The following is a 26,739-nucleotide window of genomic DNA, read 5'->3' as shown; positions in this document are numbered from 1 at the left end:
CCATTTTCTGTTTAACTTCTCTTGCCCTATTTAATTCAGGAAACACTTACAACCTATTATGTGTGAAAGCATACTGTCTATGGTAGAGCCTGTGCATGATTCAGAGGTGATGTGACCATTTTACTTACCCAACTCACCTAGACATGTTGCTCCACTCACTACGAAGCATCCACTTATTAGGATTTAGGAGAATCATTCTTTAGTTTTGGTATCAGAAATAGCAACAAAGAAAGCAAACTGTTTTTGTGTTTTATGCAGCTAATCTCATTTTCCCCTCTGCTATGCTTGCTTGAAGGCTCAGAAAGAAATGAGCGCCCTGCCTTAAGTACACACACAAAACTTGGCAACTTGACCTGGGATAGGAACATAACCACCAGCTTTTCTCCAAAATTGTCCTCTCCTCTGTCCCTCAGTCAGCTCCCCGCCCCCATGGATATCTTCACTTAGGTGCAAATAAACAAGCTTCCAGATGGTTGAAGGGATTCATTTGTTAAAATTATATTTTCTTCTGAGAACAAGGCCTATACAGCCTAAACTCAGCTTAATTTACTTTCAAGTTACCAGTTACCCGATGTCCCTCATTGCTCTCTGCCTCCTCTGCTTTTGTTAGAGCCAGCATGCACTTCCTATGGATTGCATAGGATGTGGGATGGATTAATGAATTGGGAGAGGAAGGGCATCTAATGTCCTTAGTTGCATAATCCACTTGCTTTTGTACCCCATGAAGCTAACATAAAGTTAGTTAGGCTACTAATATGTTGGTTGAGTTCAGGGCGCCTGGGTGCCTCAGCTGGTTAAGTGTTCAACTCTTGATTTTGGCTCAGGTCATGATCTCAAGGTCATTGAGCCCCGCATCAGGCTGGGTGTGGAGCATGCTTAAGATGCTCCTTCTCTCTCACCTTCTGCCCCTCCTCTCCTGCTCACTCTCTCTTTCCCTCTCTCTCTTAAAAAAAAAAAAAATGTTGGTTGAGTTCATTTCCTGCTATGAGTTTTTGAAAACTCATTGACTAGAATAAATTAAGACCACATATTCAGTCAGTATGAGGAACAGGAAAAGAAGAAGAAGGAAGACAAAACATCTATTGGGGACTGTCAGATTATTACAGTACACAGCTTTTTTCTCAGGCTTCTTTTGGGGCTGACCATTCTACTTGGTGAGATTTGAACAAAATTCATGCTATAAGTGACTATATGTTTATAGTTTTCAAGACTCCCAATAGCTTTCAACAAAGTGAAAATATTTATTTGGGGAGAACATGCTGATCATAGTAACAATCCTTTTCTCCTTGTCACTTTCTCAGTACAGCTCCAAATTCACAGAGGATCACAATACAGAAAAATCACTTCAAATATGCCTTTGCAATGAATTTTACATGTACCACAAAGGCTTCCAGCTGTGACATCCAATATATATTTCTAATAAATAGGCTTTGCTAAACAGACACGCGTGCGCGTCGTGCATGTGCGCGCGCGCACACACACACACACACACACACACACACACAGCAGTGATATGACAAAGAGAACCGTCTCCTTACTGAAATTATCCTCCCAAAACAAAGGGTGGGGACAAAAAGTAAACGCAAATCCCTCATCCCCATTAGTTTGGGATTTATCTGCTTACTACTTAGACATCATTTACAGTGTTCAAGAACGCTGAAGGAGAATGAGCTCTCCCATTCGCACACACATCAAATCAGTAAATTGAGTCAGTGGCGACCCTAGAGATGAGCCAGATGGGCAATAATGATAGACTTTGGCATATGATACTTCCCTTGGTTGCTATTTACTTACAGTAAGAGGCATAAATCTTCAGTGTACAGCTTGGTGACGTTTTTACACTTATATAATTCCCATCTAGATGGAGTTTTAGGTATTTTCCAAAGAGTTTTCTCCTGCCCCTCCTACCAAATTGCCCACACCCCCTAAGATACCCTCTTTTGATTTCTATCACCAAAATTGGTTTTGTCTGACAGGAATACTTTTGCAATGTGACAGAGGGGTTGCCACTCTAGATCAAGCATGTTTGGCTGGGGGGTGGGGTGGGGGTGACCCTTGGCTGGAGTCCAAGGAAATGCAGCAGCTGCAGATCAGGAGAGCAACCAACCTAAACTGTGGTGTCCAAAACCAGGTGGAGACCTGGGGCCCCATCTGTCATGGCACAGATGTACATGGTGAGTGGGCTGGGGGGTTCCTGAGGTGGATGTGTACATAGCTTTGGCTAAAGACTAAAGATGAAAAATCCATTGTCCTAGTTGCTAAGAGGTATGGCCAGCAGAGAACATAGGTTCAGATAGAGAATATATGGCATCCAGTCAGGCACCACTGAACTGCAGGCCCAGTTTTCAAAATGCATTTAAGACAAAAGAGGAAGAGGGGCGTCTGGATGGCTCAGTCGCTTCAATGTCCGACTCTTGGTTTCGGCCCAGGCCCTGATCTCAGCATCATGAGATCAAGCCCTGCGTCAGGCTCTGCACTCAGCAGAGAGTCTGCTTGAGATGCTCTCTGTCCCTCTCCCTTTGTACCTTCCCACTCTCTCTGTCTCAAATAAATAAATAAATCTTAAAAAAAAAAAAAAAAGACCAAAGAGGAAGAGATTATGCATCTTCATGAAGCCAAACACCCTGGTAAAATGCTCCTCAGTCAGAGGCTGAGGCTCTAACCCCCTGCTAGGTAAAAAAGCTTGAGTGATTACTCATTTCTTGTCTCATAAAATTGATTACTGAAGGAACACATAGGTCCTTTGGAACACATAGCCATATCTGCATGCAATACTTTGGCAGAACATGACCCTGTTCTAATTAGAAATGGCTAATGCAGTCTTTAAAGGGTAGGTTGAGCACAGACCTTGAGGGGTATTAGGTACCTCCAACTTCAAGGGAGGGCACTCAGTCGTGCCAGCTCAGCTCACGGGAACCATCAGCCAAAGCTGGAGACTGACCAGAAAATTGGCCTGGCAGACTCGGGGCTTCCCCAGAATCAGGTCTAAGATGGCTGAGCAAGCCCAGACTCACAGGGGCAATTGTTCTAAGGGGTCGGCTGGTTATAATCTTTTGCACGAAATCATCCATGCCAGAGGAGACTCATCTGCTAAAATTGGTTTATCAGAAATAGAATTATTTTTATGAAATTCATCTCTGTGGTGAGGGTTTGAGAATTCACAATTAACATTGTTCAGATGACCCACAAGGAGAATTAGGTTGTGTGTTCTTTCCTGGCGTCTATACTAAGTAGTTACTGTTTCTAAGAGTCCCTCCTGACCAGTAGCCTCACAGACTTTTTGATCTTCTTGTTAGAGAGACACAGAGCCTGTCTGTGTTAGAGAATGCCTCTTTAGCCTAGAGGACGAAAGTATGATCTCCAAATAGAATCATAATGGCATTTCTTCCTGGTGCTTAATGGCATTCCAGAGCTTGGTAGGCATGCCACCTAGTGTTCTCATTCACGAGGCCCTGTCACATTCAAAGAGAAATGCAGGACACCCACAGCCTGAAGCAGGCTTGACGGGGGCTTCGGGCCTGTGGAGGGGCCTGGTTCAGAGGGATGCCGCTGCTGCTGGATCTGTGGTGCTTTATTTATTTTTTTTAATTTGGCAGCTTTCACTGATATTCAAATGTCCCTGCACAAAGCACCTGCCTTTACTTTGTTTTCTTCATTAAATGTACAGCCAAACTCTGCCTTTGTTGTATTCTTAGAGTAGTTGGGAAGCACAAAGAGAATGTGACTTGCTTTCAATTTTTGCTTAATTATATCAAAGTTCTTTTAAATGATGGGCATTAGGTAATTTTTCTTGTTCTTTGACTAGCGGCTTATGGAAGCAGTTAGTTATTTTGCAAGTATATTTTTAAATGAGAAAGAAAGGTATAGTCATACCACTGCCTTTTAATAATGAAAGTAGCTTGATAGTTTTCACTGTATAAATAATGCATTCTCATTATACAGCACCTGAAGGGTATGACAAATATAAGGCAGACAACACTGATATAACCACCGCTAGTATTTGAGTGACCATCCTTGCTGGTATCTCTGGGATGCATTCATACACACAGAAATAGATTGTTTTTTATATTTGTTTTTCTCACTTGACAATAATTTTATCACAATTCTCTCAGAGTTAATTTTTATGGCTCTATGTTTTTATTTTTTATGGTTGCATAATATTCTATGTTCTGCTGTAATGGGTTTTATTTAAACATCTCCCTATTAGATTGTATGTATGTGTATGACTACAAACAAGGATCCAGTTAAGAAGGATTACGTGGGTGTGTGCATGTAGTTGTGTGTATGTGTGTGTCTCTGTGTTTGATTTATATCCTACACTTAAATCCTTAAGTTCTGGTATTTTCATAGGGTTGATTCCAAAACAATAGATTTCTCTGTTGAAAGGCATGTGTATTTTTAATTTTTTAAAATTTTATTATGTTATGTTAATCACCGTACATTAGTTTTTGATGTAGTGTTCCATGATTCATTGTTTGTGTATAACACCCAGTGCTCCACGCAGAACGTGCCCTACTTAATACCCATCACAGGCTAACCCATCCCCCCACCCCCTCCCCTCTAGAACCCTCCGTTTGTTTCTCAGAGTGCATCGTCTCTCATGGTTCCTCTCCCCTCCAATTCCCCCCCTTCATTTTTCTCTTCCTACTATCTTTTTCTTCTTTTTTTTTTTAACATATAATGTATTATTTGTTTCAGAGGCACAGGTCTGTGATTCAACATTCTTACACAATCCACAGCGCTCACCATAGCACATACCCTCCCCAATGTGTGTATTTTTAATTTTAATAAATGTTGCAAGATTGCATTTTTATAAAAAAGCTGTAACAATTCACATTTTTGCTGTCAATCTTTTGAGAGTATCCTTTTTTCCCGGAAAAATAATTATTTATATTCCTAGTCTGATAAGCCAAGATGAAATATTCCTATAATTTATTTTCATTTTGTCCATTTTTTAAGCATTTAAATATGCTCCTCTGTATCATATTAAGTAAGTTTTAAAACTCACATTGTAAATCATATATATGTATATATGTATACAGCATGTAAATCTGTCTGGCCAATGATAGCCTTATATCCAGTATACAAATTGCATGTACATTTTCTTATCTTTTGGTTTCTGTTATCTGTTGTTTTTATTTATGCTGTCTTTTGTCTAAACTCAAACATTTTTCATATAGTGACATGTTTTTATATTTTTTCTTTTTTTAAACATCTTTTTTAAAATTAAATATTATTTATTTATTTGAGGTGGGGGAGGGGCAGAGGGAGAGAGCAAATTTTAAGCAGACTCCCGGCTAAGCAGGGAGCCCTACAGGGGCTCAGTTTCACGACCATGAGATCATGACCTGAGCCAAAACCAAGAGTTGGACGCTCAACTGAGCCACCCAGGAGCCCCATCTATATATTTTTTTCAATTTTGGTTATAAAGTTCTCCTTAACCTGTAGGTTTTATGTGCATCTCCTATTTTCTTCTTAAGTTACTACATTTAAAAGTTGTAGTTTGTGATATTTCTCCTTGCATGCAGTGTGCAAAGAAGCCCAAATTTATTTCTTTTGGAAGGATGGACCTCTGTGATGTTACCATTTGTGAAGTAATCATTTTCCCCGATATATTGAAATATTACCTTGGTCACAAAGGAGTCCCGTATATTATAAGATTGATTTATAGGCTGTCTTTTATTCGGTAACAGCATAAAAATGCATGGCCCTGCATACTATTTTTTTTAAAGATTTTATTTATTTATTTGACAGAGAGAGACACAGCAAGAGAGGGAACACAAGCAGGGGGAGTGGGAGAGGGAGAAGCAGGCTTCCCGCGGAGCAGGGAGCCCGACACGGGGCTCGATCCCAGGACCCTGGGATCATGACCTGAGCCGAATGCAGACACTTAATGACTGAGTCACCCAGCTGCCCCCCTACATACTGTTTTGACCACAGTGAATTCATAGTATCTTTTAGTTTATGAAAAGGCAGGCATAACTTTGACCAGCTCATCTTTCTCATAATTTTCATGGCTCTTCTTGGACACTTATTCTTTGGCTTGAACTTTAATATGATTTACCCATTTCCATCCCCTCCAACATAATAGCTGGTCCCTCCATTGGAGACTTTTCAGTGTTTAAAAGTTTTGTCATACCCTGGAGGCCCTCTTCGCTCTAGTAGCTGCTCTGCTCGGATCAGAGTTGGGTGTTCAACTGAAAGGTAGTTGTGTTCCAAGTGCCATGTTCCAGGAGGATGCTTCCTACAACTAATTACAAAATAGTCTAACACCTGTAACCTACCTCTAAAATTAAAGATCTAACAGATACCTCTCAATAAAGGGTAAATGGCAGAGAACATGCACAGCTTGGCTTTGGAACAGCCTCTGTTAGGAAAAATTCATGGAGATAGGGCAGCATAACTCACGAGTGATATTGGATGTCAGACCTCAGCCCTTGGAGAAGGGCTGATTGGAGAAGTGTCAGTTCCTTCCCCAGTATAAACTGACCCGGGGGTCCAGGCTTGCTGTTATAGAGGTATGGCACGGGGGATTAGTGGCCCACACCCTGAAGCTCCACCTTCACTTTCTATCCCAGCTGAAGACCTAACATACTGGACATACAGTTTTTACCTATGATGGTCAAGGCATTGTCTTACAATAGCTACAACAGAATCACATAACTATATCTTAGATTCATTCAATACATTTCCTAAACCACCTACTGTGGGCCAGCCATTTTTCTAAGTGGTGGGGGTATAATGGATAACAACAACAACGAAAAAGACAATAACAGACCTGCTCTCGTAGCTTTTAGTTATCATGTGAGGGAAATAGAAAATAAAGCAACAGATCCATATGTAATACATACCAGTAATCAGTGGTTTGAGGAAACACTGAGAAGGATGTAGGGAAAGATCATAATGGGAATTCTATCTTAGGTTAGAAGAAATTGTTTAGAGGGTAAGCTTTGGAGATAGTCATTTGGGTTTATTAAAGGACTTAATACAGGAGACAAAAAGACATAAGCATGATGCTAAAGATGCATAGTTTATTATTTATTTAATAATTTACTTTTGCCTGAGTAAATAGTTATGGAATTTATGAGGATTAGGAAGACTGGAAAATTTGTGTGTGTGTGTGTGTGTGTGTGTAGGGAATTGAAATTTCTATGGACACTTACTTTTAAGAAGCATGATAGATTTTCAGTTGGCTGATAAATACGATATAAATTTAGATAAATTTCAATTCATTAGCATGTAGATGGTTTCCAGTCATGCACCTCTGTAAGATATTAAACAGGAATAATGGTTAAATGCTTTCTTTTTGGGATATTTATCATTTGTCTGCTATCCACAACTCCTTTTGGGAATGCTCTGGTTTATGTATCCTTCGGAAGCCCTGGTCATTTCCCATTGTGGAATCCAGTAGGCCAGATTCTTCTCCTCTCAATTCGGGCATATCCAGCAGGCATGAAACTGGGACCCTTACTCTGGAACTTGAATCTTGAGTAACACCACCACATGGGGACGGTTGACAGTTTTTGCCTCTGCAGTGGCTCTGGTAAGCAGTGTCTTTCAGAGACATGAACTTTGCTTTGGTTCTTACTTCCTAGTCTTCTGTGTTCCCTGTTCTCCAGACTCTCAGATATTCTGTTGGGTCTCAAGATCTTTTCAATGCATTTTATGCTGCAAGTAGTAGGCAATTGTTTTTCCAGGTGTTCAGTTTTTTATGTAAATAAGTTTATAATTTGGAAAACATAGGTAAAACCTTTTAAATTGTCTTAAATAACTGGTAGACAATTCATGGCATGTGTTGAGTATACAATAAGTAGTTAGCAAGTGGGGAATGTATGTGTTCAACATATACAGGGATGGAAGTACCAGGAGATACATAATATCCATGAGACACCTGGGTACATAGATATATATGAGACAAAAATTTATGAGGCACTAAATATTTAGATGCACCTAATAGACATCAGTACTTAATAGTCAGGAAGTCTAAATTGGATCACCTTTTGGCAATGTCCATCCTGGACCCATGTTTCCTCTGCCCAGAAAACATAGGATCTATGGTTTCTCATCAGACTAACTAACAATTAGCTAATTAACCTTGTCCCAGTTTTTCTCAGAGCAAGTGTATGTCATTTGTCCAGGGCACCTACTGCCTATGGGTCCTCACTACAAACATCACCTTTGGTCCATGTAACCACACCGTCACAGGTAGGCTCATGTGGCTGAGAGAGGGAGACACAACATATGGACATCATGTACTGCAGGATTCAAACTATATGGTCTTCCCATCTTGTTTGCATCCTATCCTAAAAGTGTTTGATCTTATTATCTCTCTTCCTTTTCTTCTCAAACTATGTTTTAAGTTGACTTTTAAAACCATGTGATTGAAGCATTTTAATTTTTTTTAGAGATTTTTTTATTTTGTATATTTGAGAGAGAGAGAGAATGAGAGCACGAGCAGCGGGAAAGGCAGAGGCAGAGGGACAAGCAGACTTCCCACTGAGTGGGGAGCCTGATGTAGGGCTCGATCCCAGGACCCTGAGATCATGATCTGAGCTGAAGGCAAATGCTTAACCGACTGACCCACCCAGGCACCCCTGAAACATTTTAATCTGATCTGAGGGCCTTTCTGCTCTGTGACTTCTGGCATAGTTTGCCTAGAGGTGGACTTGGAGGCTAACTTTGCACCAAGAGGATTTCCTACAGGATGTTAAGATAGCCACAGTTGTGGTCTGGTCCTCGTAGCTGTGATTCTGATTAGTACACTCCTGGGCTAAAGAAATTGAGTTTGAGCGGCGCCTGGGTGGCTCAGTTGGTTAAGCGACTGCCTTCGGCTCAGGTCATGATCCTGGAGTCCTGGGATCGAGTCCCATATCAGGCTCCCTGCTCAGTGGGGGGTCTGCTTCTCCCTCTGACCCTCTTCCCTCTCGTGCTCTCTGTCTCTCATTCTCTCTCTCTCAAATAAATAAAATCTTTAAAAAAAAAAGAAATTGAGTTTGAAATCAGCTTCCTGTGAAGTCTCTCATGTCTTTTCAATAGAGAGCTTAGAGCCTTGCAGGGTGGAAAAATATGCTTCAAGAGGTCATACAATTTCTGAGTTATCCGAAAAACTCTCAGCACCTCTCCAACTATATCACAGTTTGGTTCTGTACCTGAGATCATTTAAAATATTAGTTGAATGATTAACCTTTAATTTAGTTTCAAGTGCCTGCAGTTGGTATCTCTGACATTGAAAGGACACAATCACTTTCTGTTTAGAAATTCATTTGTAAAACACAACAGATTGGGTAAGGACGTGTTTCATATAAATGGGACTAGTTGTGTGTGAAATGAATGAGAACAAAGAATAAGGAAATGAATTCCTGCCTAGAAGTGAAAAATAAGAAACACACCTTGAACAAGAATATAGAAATGATTAGAAATCTGATTTGAAGCCAGAACTGATAGTGATCTGGACAAATGATGACATAAAGCCCACTAGACTGAGAAGTCTGATACCTTTAAAATACCATGTGTTTCACTCTATAGGAAAAGCTGTTTTTTAACTCCAGAGTTAAGGTATATAGAAAGAGGAAAATGCAGGTTAAGTCAAATTGAACATTGAATCTATTGATTTTAAAAACAAATTCCTATTTGTGTGTGCTTTCAAACCCAATGGGAAGATGCTCATGGGTGTATGAGTTTGTGTGGGTATAGGGGAAAGTAGGGCCTTGCAATTCAGCTGACTCTTGTTTAATGTGTGTGGGTAAATGTTATTTTCTGTGTGCTGATGGGAAGAGATCAGAGCAGCTCTGCATCAGTAAATATGAAGCTTCAGATTTTCCATATGTGACCATATTCCTTAAAAAACAGCCTTATTTTGGGCAACCCATCACCTTTCTCAAGCATATTTTAAGTCATATAACTTTGGTATTTCTACCCTATAAACTACATGCAAAATGTACTTAACAAGTAGATATAATTTATCTGTCCAGTGATCATTCCTTATATGTATGTGTTGTTCTTTTTGTTCCTTATATTTTATCTCTCATTGTCCTCTCCCTCTATAACATTTACTCTGCATTAGAAGGATTATGTACAGAGCCGGATATATGGTGGTCCTTGAAAACTGATAGACAAAAAAATATAAACGTGGTTTATTTACAACTACTGAGTACAGTGGAATCCATCTTGCAGGTTGATAATGATGATGAGAATAGCTAATGCTGGTAAGAATAACCAGTATTTACTGAGCATTTACCCTGGCCAAGCAACCCATTATCTCATGTATTCCTAACAACAACCTTTAAAGTTCCATTTTATAGAGGAAGAGACTAACATCCCCAAAGTCACAGCTAGCCAGAGGCAAGACCAGAATGTGAACTCAGCAGTTTGCCTTCAGAGAGCGTACCACTTCTTCCCTCCTTCTTTCCCTCTTCATCAGTAGATGAGGAGGAGGAGAGGGGATGAGAACATCCAATTTGCACCTTATCTGGTAACAAGAGAACAGTGTTGTTGGCCGGACTCTTCTCAAGGCAAGTCAAAACAATTTAGTCAGATTGTCTTTTTATTAAAAAAAAAAAAATCATCACATATCAAAATACCTACACTACCCAAGACCCACTGATGTCAAAGGTCAATGCCAGAGAAGATTTTATTAGTCTTTATGGAGTTGTGACTTTAAATATTTATCATTAGAAACAGTGAGGTATCCAACATTAACCCTGTTGTCAAAATTGGTTGCTCTTAGTCAATCTGCTAGATGTTCTGGTCTGGATTTAGAGGTTGATGGGGATGTAGACTGCGCAGTGATAGGGCATGGGACAAGGGAGTTCTAAATGGGGGGCAGTGCTTGTGAGAAAGACCTGTGCACAGGCTGATAGAGGTCTTTTCTAAGACCCTGGGAGCTAGTGGGCTTGGAATTAACAAGAGGAGAGCCTTGATGCAGGAGGAGGTCCAATGTCCTATTTTGATCATGAGAGAGAGAGGCAAGCACCAGGCAGTTGTGAAGGAGGAGGTATGAGGTGTCCCCAGTCCTCAACCAAATCAATTTACTGGGTGTCTGCAGTGTCCAGGTCCTATATTTGCTCCTAGTCTGTTCTCTGTTTAACTCATTTACGTCTCACCACACAACTAAGGAGCAAAGAGTAAATAACTTTCCTAGAGTTGATCTGCTCCGAAGAAATACGATCCAAATCCGTTCAAGCTGTGTCCTGAATTTGGGCCTTGGACCCATCTGGCTATACTAGATGAAGGAGCAGGCTCAGATGGATGATTGACAGGCCATTCAGAGTATTAAAATGCAGAGAATTTGTTTTCAGTTACAGATAAGGTAGCTTTAGCCACTGGGATTCTGGGAAAATTATAAAGTACAAGATGTTTTCCTAGTCTCTTAATATCTGCCTCATCTCCCGTGTCTCAGTCACTCAGGGGCCATTCCTGTCCTCTGGCTGGCTGGCCCCCTAGGTAGCACCTTGCTCATAATCTGTCATTTAGTCATATAGAGCCAGACAGAGTAACGACTAAGAAGATAGATTTTGAGAGCCAGACTGTTGGGTTTAGCACTCAGTTCTGTTACTTACCATGTGACTTTGGGCAAGTTTCTAACCTCCGGGGCTTCCAAGCCCTCATCTATGTGGTAGGGACAATAACAGTACCTCCCTATGAGGTAGGCTTCTTGGAGTTGCTGTAATAATTAGGAATACTGCTGTATTTAAAATTCATGGAACGCTGGCTAGCACAAAGTAAGAGCTATGCGGTGGCAAGGTATCATCATCTCTACCATCATCATCGTCATCATCATCAGTAGAATGATTTAGCAAATCCTTATTGGACATCTGTGTTTCAGACCTCAAAATATCCTTATAGGGCTTGTATTATGGGAAAAACAAGCACACAGATCGGTAAAATGAGCAAACATTGTGTAAAGTAGGAAATAACAAAGTTATGAATTGTGATAGTGACAAAAACATCGGGCTGGGATGGAGAGCCATGGGTCGAGTGTCAGTAGAGATAGGATCTTGGGAAAGCTCCTGTCATGTGTGGGGGGGGCAAGAAAACAGTGAAAAGGTGCTGCTCTGTTACTGAATATCAGACGCTGCACCAGCACCGCATACGCTACATTCTCTCAGGACTTCTTCAGCCTTCACTCTGGATACAATTATTTTCCCTGTTTTGCAGATGAGAAGTCTCAAGCACAGAAAGGCGCTTGCCCAGGGCCATTCCATCAGCTAAATAGTAAGGAAAGCAGGGTTTCAACCAGTCAGGCAGGCACAAACCTCTACACTCACCCTCTTAAATCTTTCAGTATATTGTAGCCTCTAGTCAAGAATCACTGGTCTAGGTTGGTTTAGCAGTGACATTTTTCACAGTGGACTTTTGTCTCCCAGGGCATTTTCCTCTGAAAACTGAGTAGGGTTGATAAATCTCCGCCTGTTTCTTCCATCCTCCTCCCAGATTCTTCACACCCCCACTTGCTCTTCCTCCCTCATCCAGGGTACGCACTGTTGTCGTAACCTACTCCTTGGAGGTGTTCCAGCTGGAATGCGCATGGCTCCCAACAAGGACTGGTTGTATCTCCTCAGACCTACCGTCTGTATGCTGTGTGGTCATGACACGGTAGACTCTTGCAGGAGCCATCCTCAGCATGTCTTTGAACCCTCCAGTCTCCAGTACAGTGTCTTTCATAGTAGGTGTTCAGTAATGTATTAATTGAATAAATGAATGAATAATGTTATTTTTTATGTACCTCCTTAGTGTAACTTTTTTTAACTTTTTTTTTTTTACCTTCCCTACTAAATGTATTGAATGTGAACTTTGTCTAAATTTTATCTACCTTGAACATGTATCAGTCATTCAGGTTCTTGTATTTTAAGCCACTCTGAAGCCCAGGTGCCATTTGCTTTTTTATTTTTCTTTCTCTGTGGTCCTTAACTGAAGACATGTGATTAAACATAGAGGTAGTGCCACTAAAATCATTTCCAATTTTAGTCTTGACCAGCATCTAGAAATGCTTCATAATGACCATGGAGGTAGAGGCCAAGCTAATCTGTCATAGGTTCTGATAGTCTTTCCTTACAAAAACCTATTATCTAATATTTCAAGGCAGTGAAACCTGCTTTACTTCAGTGTTTTCCAAGAATGCAGCAGGTTTTATTGATGAAAAAGAAATGTCTCTCCGAAGCATTAGTATTATTTTCTGCCTGCCTTTACTGTGTTTTTGTTTTGTTTGTATTTTTGTTGTTGTTGTTGTTTTGTTTTTGGTTTTGGTTTTGCACAGTGGTAATGTTCACATTCAAGTGGAAAGGAGCATGTCTGATGCAGAGGAAAAGTCACAGAAGAAAGCCGCTGCTCAAGTGCACTTATTGCTTTTTAATTAGTGCCGATGGGAAGACGCTTTTCGGTGGCAGCACCATTTAGATGTAGGATCTTAGAACACTGATGTGTGGATTGCTCTCACAGACATCGCTCTCACAGTTCCTACAGGCTTCTCCCCCATAGCATCTACAAATGAATAACTAATGAAAGAGTTAGGAAGCAGAATCTTTCATCCCTCTTTTGCATTTGCCTCAGAAGGACATGGAGACCGTGAGCACGAGAGGTGAGCTCAGAAACAAAACGTGTGATAGATTCATGGTAACTGCGGTTGCGGGAAGCCTGGGGAGCTGCTTTCCTGTACAGTCAAGATGAAGGCTCACACAGAAATATGTGGTGGGGAATTTCACTTTGTAATGAGGTAGGCAGTCATGCGATAAAATCATTTTCCTTCTCGAGGACATTCTGTTGCTTTGTTGCTTTCTCCCCCATCATGTTTAATTGCTCTCTGGCGTCAGAATGCCACCCCCTCCTATTTTATGGCTGCCCCCCTCCCCCCCCACCGGCATATCCTCCTAGATGCAAGGAGATGTTGTAGCAAAGGTGAAGCTGCTGAAACCTTTTATGTAATGTAAAATGGAAGATCAAAAGGAATAGTAGAATTTCCACAGAACCTCCATATTTTTGGAAGCAAATACAGATGTAACAACTGAGCCACTGAACTTGGTATATGTCTGAAGGCCTAATGTCGGGGAACAATTTTAGTCTAGAGGGGAGATTTAAAATTAAAATTAACCCAACCCCTCCTCCAGAAGATCACTGTGTATCTTTAATCCAGAGAGGCCATGCCCATCAGCTATACTGTGCCCATGGTGTAATGAAACAGAAGAAAATTGGAGAATGTTTGTACATTTACAGTATGTGCCTGAGTATTGTGGGAGTCTTTTTAAAAGGAAATGATAAACTTTTAAAAATATTAATATGTGCCTTTAACAAAACTCAAAATGTTCTTGATATCACTTTATAAAATCTTAGTAACTTGAGCTTGTTGATAAAATGAAACTTAAATTGACTTCTCCAATGATTTATAATGACAGAATCTTAAAACAAAATGAGAACTGAGAAATCAATCAGTCTAACTGTTTCATTAAGCAGATGAAGACATTGAGGCATGAAAAGGAAAAAAAAAAAGGCAAAATTGGGCTTTGGTCCTAACTCTCTGACTGTGAAGCCAGTGTTCTTTCTCATCTGTAAATTTAATTTTACATACTATGGAATCTGGGAAAATCAGGTTTCACGAAAATCTGAATTATCAGATCAACAAAATGGAAAGATGATTTTTTAAAAATTAAGTTCGATTCATTCAGTTATTCCTTCATTCATTTCTTTATTATTATTTTATGGGTGGAAGTTAGGAATATTTATTAGCTTAAGAATAAGGAAGTCTTTGGAAGGGAATACGTTTGAATGCCAAAGTCCAAAATTTATAAAATCTTACTTTTAACCATCTAAAATATCTTTTTGTCAAACTTAAACCACCAGCTAAAGTAGTTTCATGAACTCATCAGAGAAACAAATTATGAACAATATAGTATTTCGGATATTCTGAGAGTCATGAAGAGATAAATAAGCCATCCTGCTCCAGTAGCCTCTTCCTCATTGTCCAAGTCAGTCACTTTCCTGGGAGGTCTCGCTTTCAGTCTCAAAAGCAAGACCATTAAAAGGAAGACACTGTGGGAGCACCTGGGGCCTCAGTCAGTTAAGCGTCTGACTTCTGGTTTCAGCTCAGGTCGTGATCCCAGGGTTGTGAGACTGAGCCCCACATTGGGCTCCTCACTCAGCAGGGAGTCTGCCTGAGATTCTCTCTCTTCCTCTTCCTCTGCCCCTCCCCACTGTGCTCTCTCTCTCTCTCTCTCTCTCAAATAAATATATAAATCCTTTAAAAGGTAAAAAAAAAGTTAAAAATAAAGGGAAGACACTCTGTTGGAAGAATGCTTATCTTTGTGCAGGGTTATGAGAGAATCCCAAACTGCTCAGGGAACAAGTCAAAAACAACAAAGAGAAATAAACAAGAATAACAGCAACAAGAAAAGTCCACTAAAAATCCAACCAAATAAAAAACAAAACCAAAATAAGGAAATATGGCCGTTTTTCTGCTTTAATCCTGTTACGAAGGAACCCCATCTTCCTAATACTTGGGTGTTCTGTACCCTCATGCTCCTTGCTCACACAAAGAGATATGGAATCAAGGGCTCTGGATGGCAAGAAAAGAATCTTCCAAGAAAACAGAAATACATATCTGAATAGTGGATGCAAATCATCTTTTTAATTTGGCTTCGTTTGCATTCTATTTTATATAGCATATTCCCAGGTACACATATACTTTTGCTGGTGGTTTCCAGTTCTTTCTTATACGAGCTGGTACATGGACTTCTAGTTTTCACTGCATTGTGGATTCTGACCACAAACATCAGTTCCTTCTGCTACTTCTTAGTGTACAATGAGTGTACAAAGATTCATATCATCTATAATAATAGGAACAGCAATAATGTAATACCTAGAGAGATGAAGCGATAATGTTCATATTAGTTGCTAGTCTCTTGGATCTTTGAAATATCACTTCTATTGACATACTTCTGCTATTTTTCTGTCACTCATTTTGTTCCCTAAATGCTGCTTTGATCTTTTTTATAAAACAGATTAAATGAATGAAGTGCAAATGTCATAATTCCCTTTTGAATTTTAAATCATGGATGAATTCTATACATAATGCAATGAAAATTACAAGTAAATTTTAGATAACCAACGTGAACTCCAAATTTAGTCCTTCTAGTCTACCTCTAGCTAGGGCAGCAGGCGGGAGAAAAAAATTGAAAAACAGTACACGCTCTTAGATATCGTAGGAATCCCCCACTTTAAGTGTATCTAGTCTAATTGTGTGAGCCTGTACCTACGATAAAGCATTATTATTTGCTGCTAGGCAGACATAATAATATTTTATATAGCCATTTTTCAAGTAAGAATACATGGTTTCGCAGAAATAGGAAGAGAAATTTGTCTTATAAGGATATGCAGCTTTATTCTGTTAGTCCTATTGAAATATTTTATTCTCTGATTGATATTATAATTTTACTTCTACTCTCTATAATGGCCCTTGAATTTCACTAATAGCAAAAGCAGATTGCCCCAACTTTCAAGCAATTTTGTCTTCAAAGGCATCCTTTCATTTTTGGGCATATCTCAATAAATGTCGAAAGAATGAATTTTTTATTTAATGATTCTTCTATTTGAAATGAAAAACTATTATTAATGTTCTTGCTTTAAATACATTCTGTACTTCATGCAAGTATTCATAGCAAGATCATGAAAATTAAATAAGGTAACGAGGAGAACCAACAAGGAACCTTACTGATGATCGCCTCATTAAGACCCTTGCCAATCTCAAGTCTTGGAAGATCTTATTCCTTTGGCAGTATTCCATGACTTCCTTTCCCCAAATTTGCACAAACACTGATTAAATCCCTGTCACCTCTTAGGAATAATGGATTCCATATATTTCTTACCACTATGTGAAGTACTTTATCTTATCTGTCCTCATTTTAGTTGCTATGGAAAACAACAACAACAACAACCTGCCTTCTTAGCTTTGTATTTAAGATTTGGGAAATAAGCCAAGACTCACTTTATCCAGAGTGCTGATTATTTTGTAGAAGTTAATTTCTTCCCTCTATCCATACCGTCCTTATATGTCAACTTGGCAGATCTAGTTTTTCTTCAGTTCTAATCACTCACTAATTCCATTAGTGATTCCTGGGCGTTTGCCAAGCAATAATAAAAACAATAGCAAACAAATAGCATTTACTACAATGAAAGATCTCTTGTAATATTCTCCATTTGCAGATAAAGGAAACCCAGGCACAGAGTGATTACCCAGGGTCACACAGAAACATGTGTCAGAGCCAAGGTTCAAACCCAGGCTCTAGGTCTAGATCCGTTTGCTTAAGAGTGGTCATTCCCATCAGAACGGACTGTAGTTTTACAGAATGCGATGCTCCAAGGTATCATGTAAGAGTGGGTTAATTTTTTTTAAATTGTATATCCAAAACACGTCTGATTGTTTCTTGTGTTTCGTTGGCTGCTTTGAAGCAGTTCATGGGGGGACTCTTTCCTTTGGGAGAATTCTGAGCACTTTCAGATCTCTTACCTCCATTACAACTGATATTCTAGAGCCTTAATTTTATATATGCAATTTTTAAAAATTCTCAAAATCCTGCACCTTGCATTTGACAATGCTAAATCTTAGATATACATTTTCTTTAATTCCCTAACATGTGACTGTTGACACCTCATTAATTAGGCTCCTCAATCCTGATACAGTTCAATGTATACATGCTATTTCCTACAGACTGTCTTCATTGGGTTTCTCGAAAAGCGGAGCCTGAGATATAGTCTTCAAATGGTTCATTTGCGAGGTGATCCTGGGAAGCACAGTGAGGAGCGGGGAGAGTAAGACAGGGAAGTAAGGAAAGCTGATACAGAGTGGGTCACTGACCTCTTAGTGCAGCAGACAGTTGGGGCACAGTCTTATTGGGCATTTGAGGAACCATGGAGAATGCCTCGTAGAATTGTCCCTCCCAAGAATAAGAAGCTGGAGCATTTATCTACCAATCTCCATGCCCTATTGGTTAAGGATTGCTTTTTGGCACCTTAGAGCTATGCTTCCGTCCAGGCTGTGGTTTCAGAGGAAGCCCTGAAACTCCTTTGAGACAGGATGCTGGGAATGTGCAAAGATCTATCTACCACAGCTAAGCCAAGATAAATTGTGCTATAGGGATATGGCCTGGGGCACAAATGGCATCTGCTACACTCCACCCCTTAGGTTGCTCAGCTCCTTCTGGGCCCTACAGTGTTTATTTTGTCACAAATTATTTTCGAGGATGTGGCCTATTGCAATTAAAAAAAAAATTAAGATAGTAGAAGTGGTAGGACCAGCTTCAGTACTTGGTCCTGAGGCCATAATTAATGTTTCTCAACTCCCATCTTCACCATCCCCTTTCTAGGTTTCCCTTACCCTCAGACAACACTTCAGCTGATAGGTTTCTTATTTAGTTCATGGCCTAGATCTCCACCCCTGGGTGTCTAAGCCCTTGCCAGGCTGTGGTACCTTCAGTTGCTTATTCACTGTTACCACCATGCATAATCATAAAAAAATTCCCCAGTGAATTCCTGTGTTTAAGATATACTCTATCTTGACAGCATTATGTAGGAGCAACCCTGCTTCTCAAGATAATCAGGGCTGATCTTTTTTTTTTTTTCCCCCAATTTAGTGACCTGTTTCTTTTCCTGCTCATTTAACTACAAGCAGGGGCTCTAAGGGACTCAGAAGTAGTCAATAGCTTCAGGTTCAGTTGAGCCCTTCCTCTATCCCCTCATTTCTGGGGCCTCAGCTCAGGAACCAGGACTTTTGTCATCAGTGCCAAGAGTTGGGTGGGTAGAAAGCACAAATTCTGCAAGTCAGTCAGTGATGGTAAGACCTCATTTCTCAGACCTTTTTATTCTAGTTGTTGGAGACACAACCATCATATGTCAGTCATTGGATCACTGAATATTTGAGATCCTGTTCCTTAACTAAGCATTTAAACAGACCCTTCCAACATCCTGTTAGGTCGGCTGTTTCCACATGATGTAGCATAGAACTGAATCAGTGGGATCTTTGATCCTATTCCCCATGTGTTACTTCCTTCACTGTGAAGAAAGTTCTTTGATTCCATGCAATGGCATGTGTGATCCCATTTTGGTAAATCAGGCTTCCCATATGCTCTCAAGTAGTGGTGCTAGCGGAAGCATTTTGGCAAGGGAAGCAAGTCCATATCTGAAGTGTGAGCAATTCTGGTAAGGACAGATCACTTACTCCTCCTGAGTAGAGGTTGGTATGTAATCTGCAACCTGTGTAGTGAAGCCTGGCGCCTGGATCTCAGCAAAGCATCTCTTTTGGCTCTGGATATGAGATTTTTTTCAGTGTTGTCACGTAGACCTTTCCACTTTCACAGCACACCTTCATTTGTCCATGAGAGGTGGTAGAAGCAGGTGTGCTAAGGGGATGTGGTGTGGGGCAGAAAATGTATTTGACACAGTCACTTAGCAAAAAATCCAAACTCTTATTGTGGCTAAAACATCCCAACCTACACGATCTACCTTGTCTTCTTCTCTGGTCCCACCAGAGATTCCACTGGAAGCTAAGTTTCATGTGTGCAAGGATTTGGTCAGTGTTGCTTGCCTCTCTATCCTCAGTGTATCTAAAACACTGTAGGACACGTAGTAGGTGCTGGAAATATATGTGAATAAATAAGTCTTACACCAAGTATTCCTTCCTTCAACTTAGTATCTCATTTCCTCCTCTGGGGCCTATGCATGAGCAACTTCTGCCTGATACGCTCTCCCTCAGACCACTGAGCAGAGGGCACTGCTCACCAATCTGTTAGCAACTTCAGTGTCATTCACTCAGAGAGGTTTTCTTTGTTACCTATTTTAAATCATCTCCTTCGGTGACTTCCTAACATATTTTTATACTTTATACTTGGGTATCATTTATCAGTAGGCATAATTACCTTGTTAAATTACTGAGATTACCTGTTTCCTCCTACTAGAACATAAAGTCCATGATGGTAGAGTTTGTCTCCTTTTACAGCCGTATCCTTTCCACCTTGACACTGCCAACAATACAAGGTACTCAACAGATATTATTGAGAGGTTGAAGAGCCCTATTAACTCATGAAGAATGATACTTCTTGTCAGAGGATTTAGCCTTTCTTTGAGCGGCCATGCTGCTTTTGTCCCAGCTGGTTATTATTTACCAGATATTTGGCCATCCCCTTGAAAAATAATGCACTGCACTATAATAGCCAGGTCTTTCTATAGAACCTTTGAATAAATAAGAATAATATGAACACCAAGCCATTCTTTCACATGGTGGCTAATGTATTGAAAGCGTTGTGCATTTTGGTCAATAACAATTGACCAATTTTTCCCTCTGTCTTTTCAACTCTCTTGGACGATTGCCTTTCTGCCCTAAATGATAGATGGACATTCAATATAGTTGCCGGTCTAGTTAGGAAGACCTTGGTATTGACTACTTGTGAAGAAGCATTTCCAGGTTGCCCATTGTAGAGTTCAGGGTAGGGAATGATTAATCCTCTTCTGTAAACACTGAGGAGGAATTGAATAGGTTCTCAGACATGCTCCCTTATTCCGGAGAGAATCATTACCCTGGAGTCATCATGGTTCTCTTTCACACTCTTCTTCCACTTTATTATCTTTAAACCATTTTTTCCCCTTTAAATCCTGAAGCCTCCTTTAAGGAACTCTGCAGTGCGTAAGGAGCTGGGGTTTCTAGGTTATATTTAGCAGTTCACACTGTGAGCATCCCCCTTTACACTTGGTCTAGTTTTCCATGCTTAGAAAGCTGCAGTAACCTTTTTGCTTCTGCCAGTTAGACAAGCAGATTGCTTCTCTTGTTCATCCTTAGTCACAGGATTTTCTACTCTTTTCCATGAAATATATGTAGGTTTCTTTATGGTCATTGCATCGTTTTTTTCCTTCAGTTTATTTTTCTTAATCCATGTCCGCATGTTGTCATAATCGCTTTTAAAAATATGAATAATTCTGTAAGAGATTTACTGGGTGTCTATATTTCTATTTTAAAGGTTTGACTTATAAGTAAGCCTCTTCTCTTTCTTTGCTGGACTTGTCATCAGTGTCAGCTTTAAAATGTGCTTTCTTTTTAACTGAAATTATTGAAGTTGTTGAGACATAGACGTTTGCTCTCTGAAGATCTAGATTTCACTTGCTGTCAACGCAGTTACAAGCCAGTCCTTGCCATGTTCATCAGCGTCTGGTCTTCTTCTGCATATATGCCAGGGTTCGAGTCCTTTTGCCTCCTCTAAGTCTCAAGACCTCATTTACTTGGTAATCTATGGTGAGGTGGCTATCAAATGAAATGAACTACCTCGTTTATAAATGTATGCAGCTCCAGAAAGTAGCATACAGTTTTACTAGGTATCATCATACAAAACAAAACCAATCTTTTGAAGAGAGAGGGAACGTTAACACCTACCTTCCCACACAAATTTGTTCTGGGTATGGTTCCAGCAAAAGATGACTATTCCCTATGAAGTCTAGACTACTTGTTTGACATAGAAACAGCTTATGTTGTTAATGTTGATGCTGTTCTTGTTCCAGGAGGAGTGCATTGCAAAGGGCAAAGTAGACATCAGGAAAGCCCCATTTTAGTGGATTTCTAAGAAAATAAACAGCTGTAGATATTCAGTGATGCAATGGTAATGATGTACATCATTTTCCTTTACTTAAGAAACTATATATATTAAAGTACTCCAAGGGGAGTGGAAATAGTGACCAATCTCTACATGCCCAGTATGAGGTCTGTTTGCGAACTTTCAAGACTCAAATATGCAAATCCAAACCTGATACTTGTTGTTACAGGGCAGGGGTGACTGATAACACAGCTAAAGTGACCAGATACCTTGGTTCAGGATAGAAATTCCTACTGTTAGTTACATTCTGTCTTTCTCTGGTATGGTGAAGGTAGACCAACTAAAACAATATTAATTGCAGTCAAATTGAAGAGAAAGAGAAGGTTAGGAAGTCGATAGGAGAGTGAACAAACAGGATCCAAGTATCAGAACTCTGAAGTGAAAAGTGTTGACATAGCTGGTGTCAAGTGTACTGTGCCCTCAATATGCGTTCAGGAAAATAAGGATGTTCCTTTTCCCTTTGAAAAAGAAAAGGAGGGGGGACTGGATATGAAACAGATGACAGTATGGGACGCTGTGCTGTGGAGAGGAGAGGACGGGGGAGAGCAAGGAGGTTTTTCTTTGGTTTTACCACAGAATGAAACTCAAGCATTGGTACCGTAGATCAATGGTCCCTGGGCTTGGTGGTGGTGGTGGTGTTTTAAGTTACATTTTGAAGATCTTCAAACATACAGAAAAGTCAAAAGACTTGGACAGTGAACATCCATATACACTCCAACTGGATTCTGCAATAAACATTTTACTGTGTCTGTGTTGTTACCTCAATATCCACGTATCCACCTCTATCCACTCTAAGAACCCATCTTATTTTTGATGCATTTTTAACATGAGTTAGAGACATGGGTACACTTCATCTCTGAATACTTCATCACAGACACCATCATGTAGAGTTTAATAATGGCCTATAGTAAGCTTTTTAAGGTATATTTCATATACAGTGAAATGCTCTGAGTCTTGGCAGAGGCACACACCTAGACAGCCCCCACCCAGATCAAGCTATGGAATGTTAGCCACCGTCCCAGGGGGCCGCCACGCCCCTTCACGGGTAATCCCCGACCCCCACCCACGGGTGACAACTCTTGTGATTTTGTATTCAACCATAGTTCGTTTTTCCTGTTTTAGAACTTGATATAGAGTCATGTACTCTGTTCTCTTTAGCATAAGGCTTCATTCACTCAGAATTGTGTTTTAGGTTTATCTTTTCTGTTGGGTCTCAGTAGTTTATTCCTTTTTGTTGCTTGGTAGAATTCCATTCTCTTAAAGATGGACACATGGGCTGTCACCAGTGTTTGACCATCATGAATAAAGCTGCTTTAAACATTTTTTATAACAGTCATTTTTGGACAGATGTTATTTCTCTTGATTAAATTCTTAGCAGTGGAATTGCTAGTCCAAAGGGTAGTTGTGTTTCAGTTTTATTACAAAAGCCAGATGTTTTCCCAGAGAGGCTGTGCCTATGGATACTCCCATCAAATACAATATGGGAGTTCCAGTTGCTCTATAGTCTCTAGTCTTGACATTCTTTAATTCTGGTGGCTTGCAGTGGTAGCTCATTTGGATTTACCCAGTGACTGACAATCCCTTGCCCTTTTTCACATATTTATTGGTGATTCATATTTTTTTTTCTTTTGTGATGCCTCTGTTCTTACATGTTGCTCACTTTTAAATTAGATTCATTAGGAAAGCATATATATCTTTCCAGAATCTTTAGTATATATATTAGATGCCAGTACTTTGTCAGATCCATGTTTTGTGTCTATTTTCTGACAGTCTGTAGGTTGTTAATCATTTCCTTAATACCATCTTTTGATCATCAGATGTTTTAAATTTTAAATTTATTACACTTTTATGGTTATTGCTAGGGACTGTCAAAGAAACCTTTGCATAATCTCAAGTCAGGAAGTATTCTATGTTTTCTTCTAGAAGCTTTATAAATTTGGCCTTTACATTTAGATTTAAGATCCAACTCATATTAATTTTGTCAGGGTGATAGGTATGGATATCTATACAGATATGCAGTTGTTCATTTCCCCTTTGGATGAATTTGGTAGCTTCATCGAAAAATCAAATGCCCATGTATTCATAGGTGTATTTCTGGACTCCAGATCACAATACCTGTGTTTTTATAGAGAAACACAGTAGAGATATCATTAGTAATACTTGACCACTTTGTTTTTCACATGGTACCTTCAGTAGATTTTCCAGAATCTTTGACTTAAGATCTGCAATTGCCAGAGTACTTGTATATTGCATAGAAAATACTTAGTTTCTAATATAATGTGTGAAAATTAATGTTACTATTTCTTAGTAGAACTATCCCTCCAATGTCTTAGTAAACTTGGTAGAAAACCAGCAGTCACATAGGCCTCACACCCTTCTGTAACTCACAGGCCTTTCTGCTATACTTCATTGCAATAAACATTTCAATAGAAATACAATTTCTAAATTCCGAATGGTGACATTTTTTAAGATTTCTTTTGTATAACCCAGTTCCAGAGTAACACATAGTTTAGGGCATCCCCACTCATAACACTCTCACTCTCCATATAAGAAGCACAAAGATTGGCCACTCAGAATCTTTCTTTGATTAATACTAATTACGAAGTTCCATTTGGCCATTGTAAAATAACAACTATCACATTTCTGCTTGATTTGACCTAGCGTTGCACCAGCTAGTATTCCCTATTACAGCAAATGCCTCAGCCACTTCTGCACAGGGAGACTTCCTCAACCTCACCCAGCTTATTCATCTCCAAATGCCCTTTCGCATAAATCATCTCTGCCCTCATTTTCATCTGAGGTTCACTTGTGTGCATTCCTAAAAATTAGTCAGTCACTGAGCGGAGCTGTTTGTCCAAGGCAGTGGGGTTGGTTTAATTGGAATGTAAGGCCTGTGGCTGCAGGGGGCGTGCACACAGAGCCGAATTCCACCTTTGTGGGTGCAGGCAAGGAGACACACTGAGCGCCCTGAGTGACAGTGGATTGTTGCAGAGTGGCTGGGAGTGTGTGCACGGGTGTTCCCCTCTTGAACTTGTGTGCCGCCCACCTCGCCCTCCACGCCCTCCAGCACTATCGCGCTGAACTCTGCTCCCCAGAGGCACCCTACTGCTTTCTGGGGCTGCTCAGGGCTGGGCAGTATGTTGCGATTCTTTTCTAGATAATTGTTCTGTTTAAAACTGTTTTTCAAAAGAATGATTTCTTGGCTGTTCCCACATAGTCAGTTGGGTTTTTGCGCATGCTATTCATTGCTCATCTGTGGAAAGCATTACCAATTTTTCTCTTTTCTCTATTTTTTTTTGTTGTTGTTGTTGTTCTTCTCTGGCTGGAAGACATCATACATGTTATAATTTTTTCTCTCTCTTCATACCTCATAGTAGTTATGGATTTTAAGAATGTTATTTGGCTAAAATGGCATAGCATGTTATACAGATTAGAAGCTATAATTGTTAGGAAAATGCTAGAGGGCTTTTTGGCAGTTAACACATCGCATCTGATTAATGAGAAATAATGACAAACAACATTCTTTATAGAGGAAATGTTTTTACCATATTCCTTTCCTTAAAATAGACGTGATTTATAGGTGAAACGTCCTATGATTCCTCTCCTTAGCGCAGACATAAGCTTCATTGCCTCTTCTCTATGGAAACGAGTATGACATACACAGGAAGTGAGAAACATTGGCATAATTGTCTTCAAAGCCCAGACACTCATGGCACTTTGAGAAATTTTAAGTAGTGTTCATTCTATGAAATGATACATTACAAACAAATAATAATATCTCAGAGGAACTGAAGTCTTATGAGGAATGTTGCTTTCATCCAAGTCGCTAAGATTTAGGGAGAATTGTTTATTTGTGTGTGTGTGTGTGTGTGTGTGTGTGTGTGTGTGTGTGTGTTTACAACTTTTCTGTTTGCATCGGAGGGAGAAATGTCTAATGGAGATAACATGTTCCAAATTATGTTTCGGTCATACTTGCTGAGTTAGTGAACCTGTAAATATAATTTTGTTTCTACTTAATCAAATCTCGATTACCTTTGAAAAGGATGAGGCTCTGCCCACACTAGGGGTCACACACTGCCTTCCCAGGGCATGTATTGCTATTGGACTCCAAGCCTCCTGGTTCAATGTCCTTGTTACACCTTCCAAAGGATTATGCTATAACCCAGTTCTCCAGGGAGCCCTGGGTGTGCTCGTATGACCAGGCCACGTCTGGCCTTCATGGATAAACCTATGGGCTTGGGCTTAGCAGTACTTGATTTTAGCCAGACTTCTCTCATATCATCTTCTCCTTAGACCCCAAGAGTGTTGGAGTAATGCATCCTTTCCCAAAGGTGAATTGGGTGGGTCTGGAGCCATCCTGGACCTATAAACTGGAGGGATCCTAACACGGACTTCTTTCTAGGGAGGCTTCTTCCTTTGCTCTGTCCTTTTGTTACCTCTGCTGGATAGAAAGTACCATCTTAAAGGATAGTTCCTTAAGTGCCAGGACATCAGATGTTTTAAACAGTTCTTAATAAAATGGATGAACAAATAAAAAAAAAATGTTCTGATCTGGGAACTTTTAAGGGCATCAGGGGTATCTCTTATAGTGGATTGTTTTGGGAAAATTAAGGATACTTTCCTGGAGATGTTTTTCCCATAATGATAAGTGGCTTTGGGAAAATCTAATTTACCATATCATTATGCCTGTGGTTCTTGTTAGTAAGCCCATAAAAGTAGAAGTAATAATGGCAGAACAGCAGACAACAGGAATTCCAGCCACTGCCACAGATGATGATATATAGGGTACAATGTGATTCCTTCTAAAAGTCCTGAGGATATCTTCCCTACACTTTGTGGAACATATGATCTCATATTGATATTTTCAACTGCCATGTGGAAAAGAAGAAATGCAAATATTCATGGATCTTAGGAAATCATTCATCTCTCTCACTGGAACCTGGACACCGAGTCTAGAACCTTCCCTACCCCTATGACATCCATTTATTCTCTAAGAGGACTATTTATGTTGCCACTGAGCCATCCTTAGATTTTATTTTGTCATTAATGGTTATTATTAGTTTCCTAATTTAGAATATCATATTCCTAGAGAGAACACATGAACTTGACTAAAATGTCA

At 39.8% G+C, this 26,739-nt stretch overlaps 1 protein-coding gene across 3 annotated transcripts in view; it reads left to right on the top strand.

Moving 5' to 3' along the window:
• The window catches only part of PRKN (parkin RBR E3 ubiquitin protein ligase), a 1,304,062-nt gene that overhangs the window by 506,259 nt on the left and 771,064 nt on the right, over positions 1–26,739 (top strand). The window lies entirely within an intron of this gene.

The sequence above is a fragment of the Callorhinus ursinus genome, unplaced genomic scaffold (genome assembly GCF_003265705.2).
Source record: "Callorhinus ursinus isolate GAN/ISIS: 27379988/994484 unplaced genomic scaffold, GSC_fseal_2.0 scaffold6, whole genome shotgun sequence".
Taxonomy (NCBI): Eukaryota; Metazoa; Chordata; class Mammalia; order Carnivora; family Otariidae; genus Callorhinus; species Callorhinus ursinus.
The sequence above is the reverse complement of the archived record's forward strand: the minus strand, read 5'-3'. Positions and strand labels throughout refer to the sequence as shown.